Source organism: Neophocaena asiaeorientalis, unplaced genomic scaffold (assembly GCF_003031525.2).
Source record: "Neophocaena asiaeorientalis asiaeorientalis breed wild unplaced genomic scaffold, Neophocaena_asiaeorientalis_V1.1 scaffold430, whole genome shotgun sequence".
Taxonomy (NCBI): Eukaryota; Metazoa; Chordata; class Mammalia; order Artiodactyla; family Phocoenidae; genus Neophocaena; species Neophocaena asiaeorientalis.
This window is the reverse complement of record NW_020173691.1, coordinates 658,672-671,726: the sequence shown is the minus strand read 5'-3', so window position 1 is coordinate 671,726 and position 13,055 is coordinate 658,672. Positions and strand designations below refer to the sequence as shown.

At 37.5% G+C, this 13,055-nt stretch overlaps 1 protein-coding gene across 3 annotated transcripts in view; it reads left to right on the top strand.

Moving 5' to 3' along the window:
• DISP1 (dispatched RND transporter family member 1) overlaps window positions 1–13,055 on the top strand; it is a 198,404-nt gene that overhangs the window by 125,985 nt on the left and 59,364 nt on the right. Inside the window, exon 1 of one of the 3 annotated variants that reach the window (XM_024750474.1) lies at window positions 7,864–7,926. The exons of the other annotated variants lie outside the window; for them this stretch is intronic. The gene's annotated coding sequence lies outside the window, so the exon portion shown is untranslated. Of the gene's footprint in view, window positions 1–7,863; window positions 7,927–13,055 lie in introns of those variants that run through there. 3 annotated transcript variants of the gene reach the window in all.

Here is a 13,055-nt window from a genome sequence, read left to right as displayed (position 1 = left end):
CAGCAGGAAAATAGGATTTTGTGTATTGAATTTTATTTTGCAGACTACATTCCAAAACTACATTTATTCTGTTTAATAAAGGGTATAGGTAATAGTAACAAATTGTAAAAAATCATTTTTTCAGTATTTGTCAAGTACCTACCAGGTACTGGATCTTCCTAAGGAATATAAAAATGATAACAAAAGAGCTTGTGCTGTTAGGTGTAGATTAAGAGGGTAAGAGACATATACAAATGACCATGATAAAAAAAATTAACACGTGCTAAGTGCCATAAGATAGCTCTCAGGGTCAATAACTTAGGAGAGGATGAAAGATTTCCTGTCTTAGGCAATCAGAGAAAGCTTCATGGAAGATATGTTGTCTGGCATGTGTTGTAAAGAATGGATGGGATGGGGCTTCCCTGGTGGCGCAGTGGTTGAGAGTCTGCCTGCCGATGCAGGGGACATGGGTTCGTGCCCTGGTCCGGGAAGATCCCACATGCCGCGGAGCCGCTAGGCCCGTGAGCTATGGCCGCTGAGCCTGTGCGTCTGGAGCCTGTGCTCCGCAACGGGAGAGGCCACAGCAATGAGAGGCCTGCGTACCGCAAAAAAAAAAAAAAAGAATGGATGGGATGATGGCAGCTGGAAATGTGAACAAAGACGATTGCAAGTGGACAGAAGAGCATAAGCCCTGAGGGGTTGTGTGCAAGCTTGTTTGGAGTAAAGCAAATTCTGTTTGGCAAGGGCACTGAGTAGGAAGAGAAAGGGCCCAGATACTGGAGGGTCTTGCGTGCCAGCTAAGTAAGATGTTTAAACTTTACTTAGTGGCATGGAGGAGCCATTTGTGTTTTCTGGACTGAGGAGCAGCTTGGTTAGATCTTTCTGTTATGATGATGAATCGGAAGCTCTGTGTTGCTTAGATTGGAATTTTAGGGGACCATAGATTAGGTCACATTTAGTAGGCTGTTGCAGTAATTCCAGGGAATAGTACATAGCAAGTGGGATAGGGAATGGAAAGGAAGGGAGGGTTTATGTGACAATGGCTAGGTCTTGAGCACAAATAAATAAGGGTACATGACGGTGTAAAGGTCAAAGGTGCAGATCAGGTGTTCAATAAATAAATATTTTAAGTTAAAATTTGGGGGCTTAAGTGACTGTGTAGATAGAAACAGGAAAATCAAGAAGTTATTTGAACATGATAAGATAATTTGTATTGTACTTTATTGAGTTTGAGCTGCTGGCAGGACATATATATTGAAATGTCCTTAGAAAGCAAAAGTGGCAAAAGTGGAACTTAGAAAAAAGGTTGAATGTGATGACATAGGCAGCAAGTATAGAGCAGAAAGGACAAAGGACAGACCCTTGGACATTGCCTAAGATTTAGAATAAGAGAATTCAGAGGATCTGCCAAGAAAATGGGATAGAGGTTAAAGAGGTAGAGAGTGTTAGAATAATGGAAACTGAGCAAAGAGAAAAGAGATTGCCAGTGGGGCTGGGAAATGAAGAAATGGAAAGAAAATGAATATTGGGACTTCCCTGGTGGTCCAGTGGGTAAGACTCTGTGCTCCCAGTGCAGGGGGCCCAGATCCCCTGGCAAGGGAACTAGATACCGCATGCCACAGCTAAGAAGCCCACATGGGGCTTCCCTGGTGGTGCAGTGGTTGAGAGTCCGCCTGCCGATGCAGGGGACACGGGTTCGTGCTCCAGTCCGGAAAGATCCCACATGCCATGGAGCGGCTGGGCCCGTGAGCCATGGCCGCTGAGCCTGCGCGTCCGGAGTCTGTGCTCCGCAACAGGAGAGGCCACAGCAGTGAGAGGCCCGCGTACCGCAAAAACAAAAAACAAAAGAAGCCCACATGCTGCATGCCACAATGAAGATCCTGTGTGCTGCAACTAAAACCTGGTGCAGCCAAAATAAATAAATAAAATAAATAAAATAAATAATAAATAAATATTTTTAAAAATGAGTATTGAGAAAGGACCACTGAATTTTGATTTTGAAGGAACAGTTGTATTAGATGGTGAGTAAGATTGTTAGAAGTTAAGGAATGAGAGGAGGTGAGGCTTGAGTATTGCCTGGCAGTGAAAGGAAAGGAAAAAATAGACCTGAACACTAGCAGGCCAAGAGAAGGATTACATGTTTAGGCTGGGGGAAAAGGAAACATTTTTTCTAAGGAAATAATGAAGGAGCTAGCAAAGAAGAAGTGTTGTAGATGGACTTGGGGAGGGCAAGTGAGACAGGCTAAAGAAACAGGGCAGTGATCTGGAGCATGTAGATCTAGGGGAGCGCTGTCCAATGAAACTTTGCAGTGATGGGCAAAGTTTTCTTTCTGCTCTGTCCAGTGCAGTAGCCACGAGCCACATGTAGCTGTTGAGCACTTGAAATGCGGCTAGTGCAGCCTGAGTGCAAAAATTTTAACTGCATTTAATTTTAATTACTTTAAATATAAGTAGTCGCATGTGGCTAGTGGCTTACCTTATTGGGTAGCACAGACCTAGTGTGTAAGTAGTTAATTTAGGAAAGAGGCATGGACATTTTGGGAGATAAGGGATGAGTTCCAGAAAAAGTTTGGGGTAGAGATGGTAATATTTGCAGGCACTCGTGGTCAAAAAGTTTCATTCTTTTTCATAAAATAGATAGCAGTTTTCACAGAGAGGGTTAAGGTGGGGAGCGTGGGAAAGATTTCCAGCAGTCCCTGTGGGGATTTCAGTGAAGAATCTGTGATAGATGAGACGAATCTCAGTAGCTCGGAGAACCCTCCAGAGGTGAGAGTCTGCATTTGGTTGAGGTCTCCGCTTCCCTCTCTGGTGACTTTTTTTCAGTAACATTCGTGAACCTTGGAGGAAAAAAAAAAGAGTGGGAGAGCAAGTTTAGGGGAGACCTTTGAAAGGCTGGCACAGTAAAAGGCTTGTAAAGTAAATAAATGCTGACTATCAGATATGTATGAAGAAAGTGCAAAGCAAGGAAAACTAGAAGAGGACACGGTTAAGGACTCCAGGGCTGGAGGTTACTATGACGGTGAAGAGCAGATTCTTTGGATATCAGACTGTGGAAGATAAGCAAGGTGATAACACTTTCATTTGTAAGAATTGTAGCTTTTGGAGGTAGAGTTTTCAACAGGAAATGAGATTTACAAAGAAGTGATAAGATTTTAAAATGTAAATTCAGGTGAGAGGAATATGTAAGACTGACACACGTATTTCCACCTTGATGGAAAGGAATTTAAGCATCACAGTTATTTTGTTTCTGCTTCAATTTGCTTGCATTATGGTCTTTGCTCCAAACTCACTGACTCGACTTTGACTGTATAGTTTTTTTCTTAATCCAAATTTGAATAGTAAAACTGGGATTCGTTTTATCCATTTGAGTGGTATCCAAATTCATAAAAACTGAAATCAGAGTCGAGAGGGACCTGTGAGATTATTTCATCTAATGTATGGACTTTGTAAGTAGGAGGCCCTAACCTCTGGATTAAGTGACTGGTTCAAGGTTACAGAGCTAGTGAGTGGCAGAGCTGAGACTGCACTTTAGGACTCCACTGATTTCCCTGTTCTGGCTCTGACTTGAGCAACATAATAATGTTCTGGGCTGAAGTCTTTAGCGCGTACCTAACAATCTGTACTCTAGAAACACTAAAACACAATGTAGAATATTATCTGAAGAACTTTCCTGTCATTACTTTTCTGAACTTGTACTTTCCAATGACAAAGCTATTGACTTGACCCTACTGAAGTAAAAATCTTGCTGAAGCAGAACTCTACCATCTACCTTAGACCACGGTTTACTCATTCGTAACTGTTTTGACATTTAACACACACACACACAAAGATTAATAGATGGGACTTCTAAATGTCAATAAATATAACAACATCTAGAATCACATTTTGGACTGAGTTCAGATGTGAAAGAGTTTAATGAACCAGCAGGTGTTTTTTTCACTTTTTAAAAAGTACTAACTGTTGTGCCTCTCTGGCCAGCTCTTGTCTCTCTGTCCCTCTCCTGTAACCTTTCCGTGTTCCTAGTAATGAAGAAAGATACCTAAGTAATGTGATCTAAGAAAAAAAGGGATACTGTTTTCAGAGAACCTTAGAACTTTGTAAGGTTATTAGCATTTTCTTTTTCACTTTAGTATGTTGAGAAACATACAAAGAGATAGGAAATAATCTTGATTATTATCTACAAAATAATAATGGATTCCATGTGACAATACCATCAGTATACTTTAAATTGCATTGTAATTGTATTTTAACATAGACCCATTTTTAAATAAAGTGATTAAATGTACAAATCAGTACCTTTGCTAAAAATGGATATAAGAATTTACATGTTTATGAGTTGAGTTCAGGTCTTTGGTTTCTGTGACATCTTAACTAATTTAAGAGGTTTCTTGAAGTAATTTATGGGATCCACAACTCTAGAACCTTTGTTTACATCTCTTGCAGTAACACGCACAATGAAATGGGATTAGCTGTTTTAATAAACTAAGCCAAAGTACTATTCAGATGATCGAAGAATGTTAAAAATACCTTCATTTTCATTTAAATTCTGTAATTCCTTTTGGGGGATTTTTAGGTACTACAGCATTTGGCATACATATGGCATGAAACCAGCATACCCTAAGATTTCAGGGACTGACTCTTCAATATATTTACTTGAGTAAATACTTCTCCTTTTCCCTCCCTTCCTCCCTGTCTTTTTCATCCCCAAGACTGGCTCTTTTCTAGGTAAATTTAGAAGATACAGAGATGAAAATTACCTTTCCTACCCTCTAAAAGTTCATACACTGTCTTTAATACACTGGTTCTCAAAATGTGGGTTTCAGACCAGCAGAGTCAGCATCACCTGCGGACACGCAGAAAAGCAAATTCTCCGGCCCCATCCCAGACCTCAGAATCAGAATCTTCGGGGATGAGACACAGCAATCTGCCTCCTCCCAAACCTTCTAGGAGATTCTGATGCACATTCAAATTTGAGAACCATTGGGCTAATGGCTAGAATATTATACCTTCCTTATTTTCCTATCAAGATAGAATCCACGTACCATAAAATTCACCATTTTAAAGTGTATAGTTCAATGGGTTTTACTGTATTCACAAAGCTATGCAACCATGATCACTATCTAATTCTAGAACATTTTTATCACCCCAAAAGAAACTCCAACTCTATTAGCAGTCGCTCCCTGTCCTCTGTCTCCATCCCCTAACCCCTGGCATCCACTAATCTACTTTCTATCTCTATGGATTTGACTATCCTGGATATTTCATGTAAATGGAATCATACAGTATGTGACATTTTGTGTGTGGCTTTCACTTAGCATGGTGTTTTCAAGGTCCATCCATGTTGTACCATGTATCAGTGCTTTATTCCTTCTTATGGCTGGATAATATTCCATTGTATGTGTGTACCACATTTTGCTCATCCATTCATCATTTGATGGACATCTGAGTTGATTCCTTGGTTGTTGTGAATAATGCTGCTATGAACATTCATTACAAGTTTTTTATGAACATACGTTTTCAATTCTCTTGGGTATATATACAGTCGATTCTCCTCATTTGCAGTAGTTACATTCTTTAAAGTCTCTGCAGACACTGAATTAGTGAATACTGAATCATGGTTAGGTTCCTTCAAGACTCTGGTCACATTTTTGACATACAGTCAATACATGACCTTGCTTTGTGTGTGTTTCTGTTTAAAGTTACCTTATCTAATATATGTTGTTGATTCATTAACATTGAACTCACATCCAACAGCACCATTAACTCATGCCTAAGTAAACTTATCTAACACATGTATTTTCTCTGTAAGGAACATCACAGCCTTCTTGAGCTTAGGAACACTAGACAGCACTGCACGTGACACTTTAGGGCCATTTTAAACAGTGAAATTGCCAACAAAAGCACAAAAATGTGAAAAACATGGCACCAAAATAGACTGCAAAAGGAACACTTGTTTTCAGTGTGAGAACTGAAACAAGAAGGCAGTGTGTCACCTTGTTCAACCTCACCTGGGAACATGTTTATTGGAAGACTCAAATTTTCCCCTACTCTGTGTATGTACATGTCTGAAGGACTGAGAAACACCGTGAGGATTATTTTGGGATCACAAATTTTAGCATGTAGGCAAATATGCAAATACGGAATCCACAAATAATGAGGATCAAGTGTACCTGGAGTGAAATTGCTGTGTCATATGGTAACTCTATGTTTAATTTTCTGAGGGACTGCTGGACCATTTTCCACAGTGGCTATACCATTTTATGTTCCCACCAGCAGTGTATGATGTTCCAGTTCTTCCATATCCTTGCCAGTATTTGTTCCCTCTCTCCCTCCCTCTCTTATTTTTTTTTATTTTTATTTTTTATTTTTTTTGCGGTACGCGGGCCTCTCACTGCTGTGGCCTCTCCCATCACGGAGCACAGGCTCCGGACGCGCAGGCTCAGCAGCCATGGCTCATGGGCCCAGCCGCTCCGCGGCATGTGGGATCTCCCCGGACCAGGGCACGAACCCACGTCCCCCGCACCGGCAGGCGGACTCGGACTCCCAACCACTGCGCCACCAGGGAAGCCCCTGTTTCTTCTTTTGATTATAGCTATCCTAGTGGATGTCAAGTAGTTTTTCATTGTGGTTTTAATTTGCACTCTTTAATAACTAGTGATGTTGAACATCTTTTTTATGTGCATTATTAGCCATTTGGATATTTTCTTTAGAAAAATCTCTATTCCAAAACCTTGCCTATTTTTAAATTGGATTATTTGCCTTTTTATTGCTGATTTGTAAGTTTTTTATGCTTACTAGCCTTTTAGTTATATGGTTTGCAAATATTTTCTCCCATTCTGTAGGTTTTCTTTTCACTTTCTTGATAATGTTTTTTGATGTACAAAAGTTTTTTTTTATTTTGATGAAGTCCAATTTTACCTATTTTTTCTTTGATTACTCATGTTATCGTCTTTAATTTTGAAATTGCTATCAGTACAGCCTGTTAAAAGAGTTGTTTATACGTTTTTATTAAAGAAGTCATGAAAAGTTAGATTTCATGGATGCAGTAAATGATCACTTATTTGCCAATGGATGTCATGTGTAAATTTAAAGCATTTGTTTGCAGGTTTTTGTAAGGTTTTTATGTTGTTGTGGCTGTGAAATTTTTAATACTGGCATCAATAGGACCACAAATTTCTAAAAAAGCAGTGTCAAATTCATGTAACAAACTGTTTTTGTTTAGGAAAATTGAAGAGAAACACAACTGCTTTAAATAATACTTTCCTTTTTAATAGACAAGACTCTGCCTCTTTTAAAAATTATGAACTTTCTGCCTTAAAAGCAAAGTCTCAAGAGCCATTTGTGAAAGAACACAAGAATCCCCGGAACTTGGAAATAAACACGGATTGGTGTTTATTTGTGTTACTTTAAATGCAGTAGCCCTATGTGTCAGAAAACTGAATCTGTAACACTTAAGTTAGCCTAAGCAAGCAAATAATATCAGCTAGCATGGCTTTAATCTACTAAGTAACTTTAAATCCAAAAGATCAAAGGAAGTTATAACTAAAAACAGCCCTTCGTGCAATTTCCCTGTAGAAGCAGGAAAAGGCTAGAAATTACATGTCACCTTCATATCCTGGCTTGCTGACCTTTTGCTCAGATCAAGCCCCTCTGTATGCCAGCTGTTACCATTATTGAGACCTTGCCCCCAGGGGTTAAGTAGGAGAAAAACTCTCCTGTCCTATAGGAGAGCAAATACGGAAAGTTCCAGCCCCGAACGAACATGCTTAATTCAAAGCAATCTGCATGTGCTTGTCATTCCGTCTGTCCCGCCGCTCCGAGGAGCTACTCCTGAGACTCCCTGGTCGCTCTCTGTGTGCTCTGTTCCTGCGGCCAGTTTCGGCTGTGGCCACTGCAATCATTTGCAGACCAAACTGAACCAGGGACGTTTCTTCTTTTAACATAAAGGTAATACATTTACTCATGCTTCTGTGAATGTGTTATTTGGGGAGAATTTATTTAAAAACTGAACTTTGCTGTGCGCTTCTTGGATTGAATTTAAAATTCCAGCTCACAATTTTTTTTCAGTGTAAGCTTTGAACGGCATCTGAATGCATTAAAATCTTACGAAGTTTTTTTGAATGATAGTCTAGCACAGTAAGGTAAGGTAAGTTGTTTCTTAAGGTTTATTCAAATGTGCTTTTTTTATGAAGTTGGGAAGAAACTTTAGATTTCAAGTTGTTTAGCTGTTTCATGATTTGAAATTCTTCTTTAACCACTATCTAGATCAGAAGTTGGAAAATATGTGCTTCTCTCATCGCCAGTTGGTAGAAAAATAGATGTAGGATTGTAGGAATCACTTTAACCACTTTTGTGAATTAAACATTGTAAGAAAATAGTAAAATATTAACATCTTCCAACTTATAAAAAGAGAAGTTGAGGGAAGATATACACTTGCGAGCCAAACTTCCACAGCAAGTTTAATTTTTATCAATGTTCATTTTAAATACACATCTTGCTATACACCCTCAAGTTGTTTTTGAGGTGATTAAACGTTTCGTGCGTTGTATTCATTTTAATGGTGGCAATGACAGCTACATTATAATTGTATTTACTACATAAAGTAGAAATCAGAATGTATTTGCCATATTTACTTTTGCTTAAAATTAGAATGGATAATTTACATGTGACTAGTAGAAAATTTCAAACTGGTTTAGCTTGTGAAATATTTGTATGTTTTGTAGTAAAATGTAAAATTTTTTAAAACCAAGTGGATAAAAATTTGGCAAGAACCGAGGTATTTCATGCAAATCATTGACTGACCATAAATGACTTTCTTCAGGGATAATGCAAGAAATAGAGAGCATACTTTACAATTTGCTAAAATTTTCTTTAACAGGTATTCCTGTTGAAAGGAAAAGAATGAATATGTCCTTTTTACCCACAAGAGGGTTATTTTAGATGAGAATTTATAATTTAAGAAAACTCTAATTCCCTTTGATGGCTGGGAAGTCACTAAACTATGTAAATAAACTCTAGAGTGTTCCACTGGTAGTGGCTTTACTACTTCCCATGGTTTTAATGTCTGCTGACACCTTTCTACTTTTTAAAATGTTAAATAGTCTTGGCATTATTTTTTAAAAATTATGTCTCTTAATAAACTATCTTAGGATGCTTTCTTTGCCAAATCTTAAATATTGGAGTATTTTATTGGATGATTATACTTCATTTGTCAGTTTTTGTTTTAGTATACAAAGATAAGGCAGAGTATTTTTTATGTATCTTCCATGCTTCATATAGCTTACATCTTAGATGTGAATTATAGAATTGTGAGCATGAACTATTTGCATTGATTATGAAAAACTATGTAATGTTTAAGTGTCTGAAATGAATGACCTACAAAGTAGTTTAGTAAATACATGTTAACCTTGCCTCAGTCTGGGAAATGATATATATTATAAAATGGTTTCATTCCACATTTTACTCTAATCCCAGTTGTCTTTTTAGTTTGTATTGAACCACTCAATGCTTTTTTGGCAACTGGGGAAATCTGCTTTTCAGTGCCTGCTGTGTACCAATTCTTTACCTTTCATTCTAACTACTTTCATTTCTGGGATTGGATCAGAGCACCCTCAACAGTTCAACTCTTATAACTCTCTTATAGCTCAGTATGGGTGATGGACAGCCTTGACACACTGACTGTATGAACATTTCCAGTTTTTCAAAAATTACAATTCCTGATCACATCCTAACACGGGAAATAAAACGGTGTTTAGGATCAAGGCAAATGAACTGCTTAACTTCTCAGCCTTTTGGAAAAAATATAAAACAAAGCAACTAAATATATGAGAAAAGCAAGACTTGGGGAAGAGGGTGGCCCTTTGTTCTCTCTCTCTTAATTTCTATTCTTTTATCATTTTAATCACTATTCAACAGGCTCACTTATTTCAGGCTCGCATATTAGATTCAAAGAAAACTATTCACAATAGTTTTTATTATATGCTGTCTAAATAAGGACATTCACCTATTTATATTATATGCTGTCTAAATAAGGACGTTCACCTATTTAACTGAAAAATACGATTTAATTACCTTTGTGAGCAAACAAGAATCCCACTTGAACAATGTAGATGGAATTTCAGTTCACCTAATGTATACAAGAAAGCAAACAGCAGAATGCACAAGCATTTATAAGGATAATTTAAGTAAGGAATAGAAAAAGATTTATGAAAGCTGTACCCAGACTCTTGCTAAGAGTTACTTTACTGATCCAATTCAAATATTTGATGTTTTTCTAAGCTGAAAGTAAATCTCAGTGTCCTTTCAGTAAAAGGATGTCTTCAATTGTCTCATACAAATACCTTGAGATATGTTTCCCAAGTTGCTCAGTAGACTGAGGGATACCCCTGAGACTTGATTTGCTGGACTCTGCAGGGAAGAACCCATTTGGGGAGCTGCTCTAGGAAATTTGATTTGCTACTTCTCAAACTTCACAAAACAGCAGGGAGTGGAGCCTGGTGTCAGATACTTAGCATTGGTGGGAAAAGCTTAGATAATTCTAAGTGTAATATGAAGAAACAACAGGTTACCATCTAAATCAAACAACTTTCATGTGCTTTATGGTGATTGATTTCAGTTTTTGTCTTTATGGAAGATGTTTTATAAAAATCCCTTCACATTCTTTTGCCTCATAATACGTGCATGTAGAATTTTCTTATTTTGATTTATCTCGGTGATGGTTTTTTCCTTTGAGCTTCTAAATTTTGAGGGCTATGAGATGTGTAAAGTATTAAACATTCATGGTGTCTTTAGACATGCTTGTGATCTGTTCAACAACATGAGTTAAACTCAGTCATGTGATCCTGTTTCTACTGGGGAAGAGCTATAGTGATACAGATAGATTGCTCAATGTTTTGTGATTTCAGTTGAGGCAGAATAGTTTCAGATGAAATCTTACGGCCTAAAGCTAAACCTATCACATCTTGGGGGTCCTGTTTATTACCAAAGCATCTTGTGATTAATTCTTTTTTTACTAGGATGTGAGGCTAGATAGGAGGCCTGGTGTCTGGAGGTTGTCTGACTCTAGAATTGAAACGTTTAAAATGCAATCAGAAGTATTTTTTCTTTTCTTTTTCCTTTTCTTTTTCTCTTTCTCTTTTTTTTCTTCCTTCCTTCCTTCTTTCCTTCCTCCTCTCTCTCTCTCTCTCTCTCTCTCTCTCTCTCTCTCTCTCTCTTTCTTTCTTTTTCTTTCTTTTTTTGGCACAAAACTTTAGGGAACATCCTCTTTTAATAGAGACGCTTGGGACTTCATACTGGATACTGACCAGGGGTTGGGGAGATATTTTTTCTTGAGGGTTCAATAAACTTGTTAGTCCAATTGGCTATACCCTAAACTCTATCCAAATGATCTATAGGTACTTGAGACTGTGTGACAAGTTGTTTTGTGTTTCCACAACATTGTCCCACATGAATTCCACACTGTTGTCTCTCAAACTAATGTCTTATTAAGGATTTCTCTTCCCTGCACCTTTGTCCCCACCCTTATAATGTCAAGGGTAACCCCAAAAGAAGTAAAGCTAATCCAAATACTATAATACATGTCTAACATGGAGTACCAGGTCCAAATGTTTCTGAATATACAGCAGTATTCTGCATTTCAAGCAATATTTTCTGAACCAATATGGAATATTTTGAGTGGCAGTTGCTTGCTCTTATAAATTGATCAGCATTAATTAAGTAAAGTATAAGTCAGTCGTTCTGAACCCTAGCTGCACATTAGAATCATCTGGGGAGCATTTAAAACTGCTAATGTCCACACCGCATTACAATATGAATTAAATCATAACGTCTGGGGCCAGGGCCCTGTGTCTGTAATTTTTTTTCATATTACTGAAGTGATTCTAGTGTGCAGAATGGGTTGAAACCACTGTAATAGACTTGTAACTTTGTGAATATTTGTTATATTTACTGTGTTCCCTTCAAGACTTGCAGCAGAGTCCAAATGGATGTCTCAGCTGATTCTTGAGTTAAATAGCAACTTTTTAGTGGGCTTTCTAGAATTTTTTTTGAAAGACCAGAGATCGACATTTCTGACTATAGAAACTTCTCTAGTTTTATTTTGTATATTCTTAGTTATGCAAATGAACATAAACCTTCAGACTTAAGAAATTATTGCAGCTTTATAGAATTGAAACTCATTCATATCTTTGAAATAGGAACTCAAAGATAAAAGAATACTTTCTCTTTCTCTTTTTTAAGGGTATTGATGCTTATGGATATAACACTTGTTGTAAGTGTGGGGAGAAGTGGTGAATATTTTGTGGAATGATAAATTGGGTGGAGGAACTTGGAGAAGAGATCTCTGAAAACTGCTTTAATAACTGCAATATAGTGATACTGCTCTTGAAATATATATTTAGGTAGATAAGTGTTTATGCTAAAAAGATAATGTTCTCGACTATCATTTATCCCAGACTGTAAAAGATAAACTTTATTTTACACCCACATTTCTCTTCCCACAGAGACCTTCTACCAAAGGTACATTAAACATAAAATGTGAGAAAAATGAGCCTGACGTTTCCACAGCCCTGAAATTCCTATCATTCACCCCATAAGTATAAATCTCAGCCTTGATAACCTAATTCATATCTAGCAATAAGATTGCTTTCCAAATTCAGTGTCTTCAGATTGGCTATGGCACATACACTATAATATCTTCCTAATGTTTTTTAACTCTTATCTATCAATATAGTTCTGTAAATCTGGGCAAGGGGAAAACTGTATCTGTCAATTTTAATTTTTCTTCTGTATCATTAAGCTGTTTGTAAATATTATGAATGGTTTTTGTAAAAATAAAACATGTAACTATAGTTTATCTTTATTGGTGCCTTTACCTATACATCTTGCGTATAATCATATTTAAAAGAGGTTATATAAAAATGTTAGGTATATTTCATTTTCAAAGATGATGTTTGTTAGCATAAGTTGAAACTGCCTTCTTGATAATATAAATTTAGGGCTTCCCTGGTGGCGCAGTGGTTGAGAGTCCGCCTGCCGATGCAGGGGACACGGGTTTGTGCCCCGGTCCGGGAAGATCC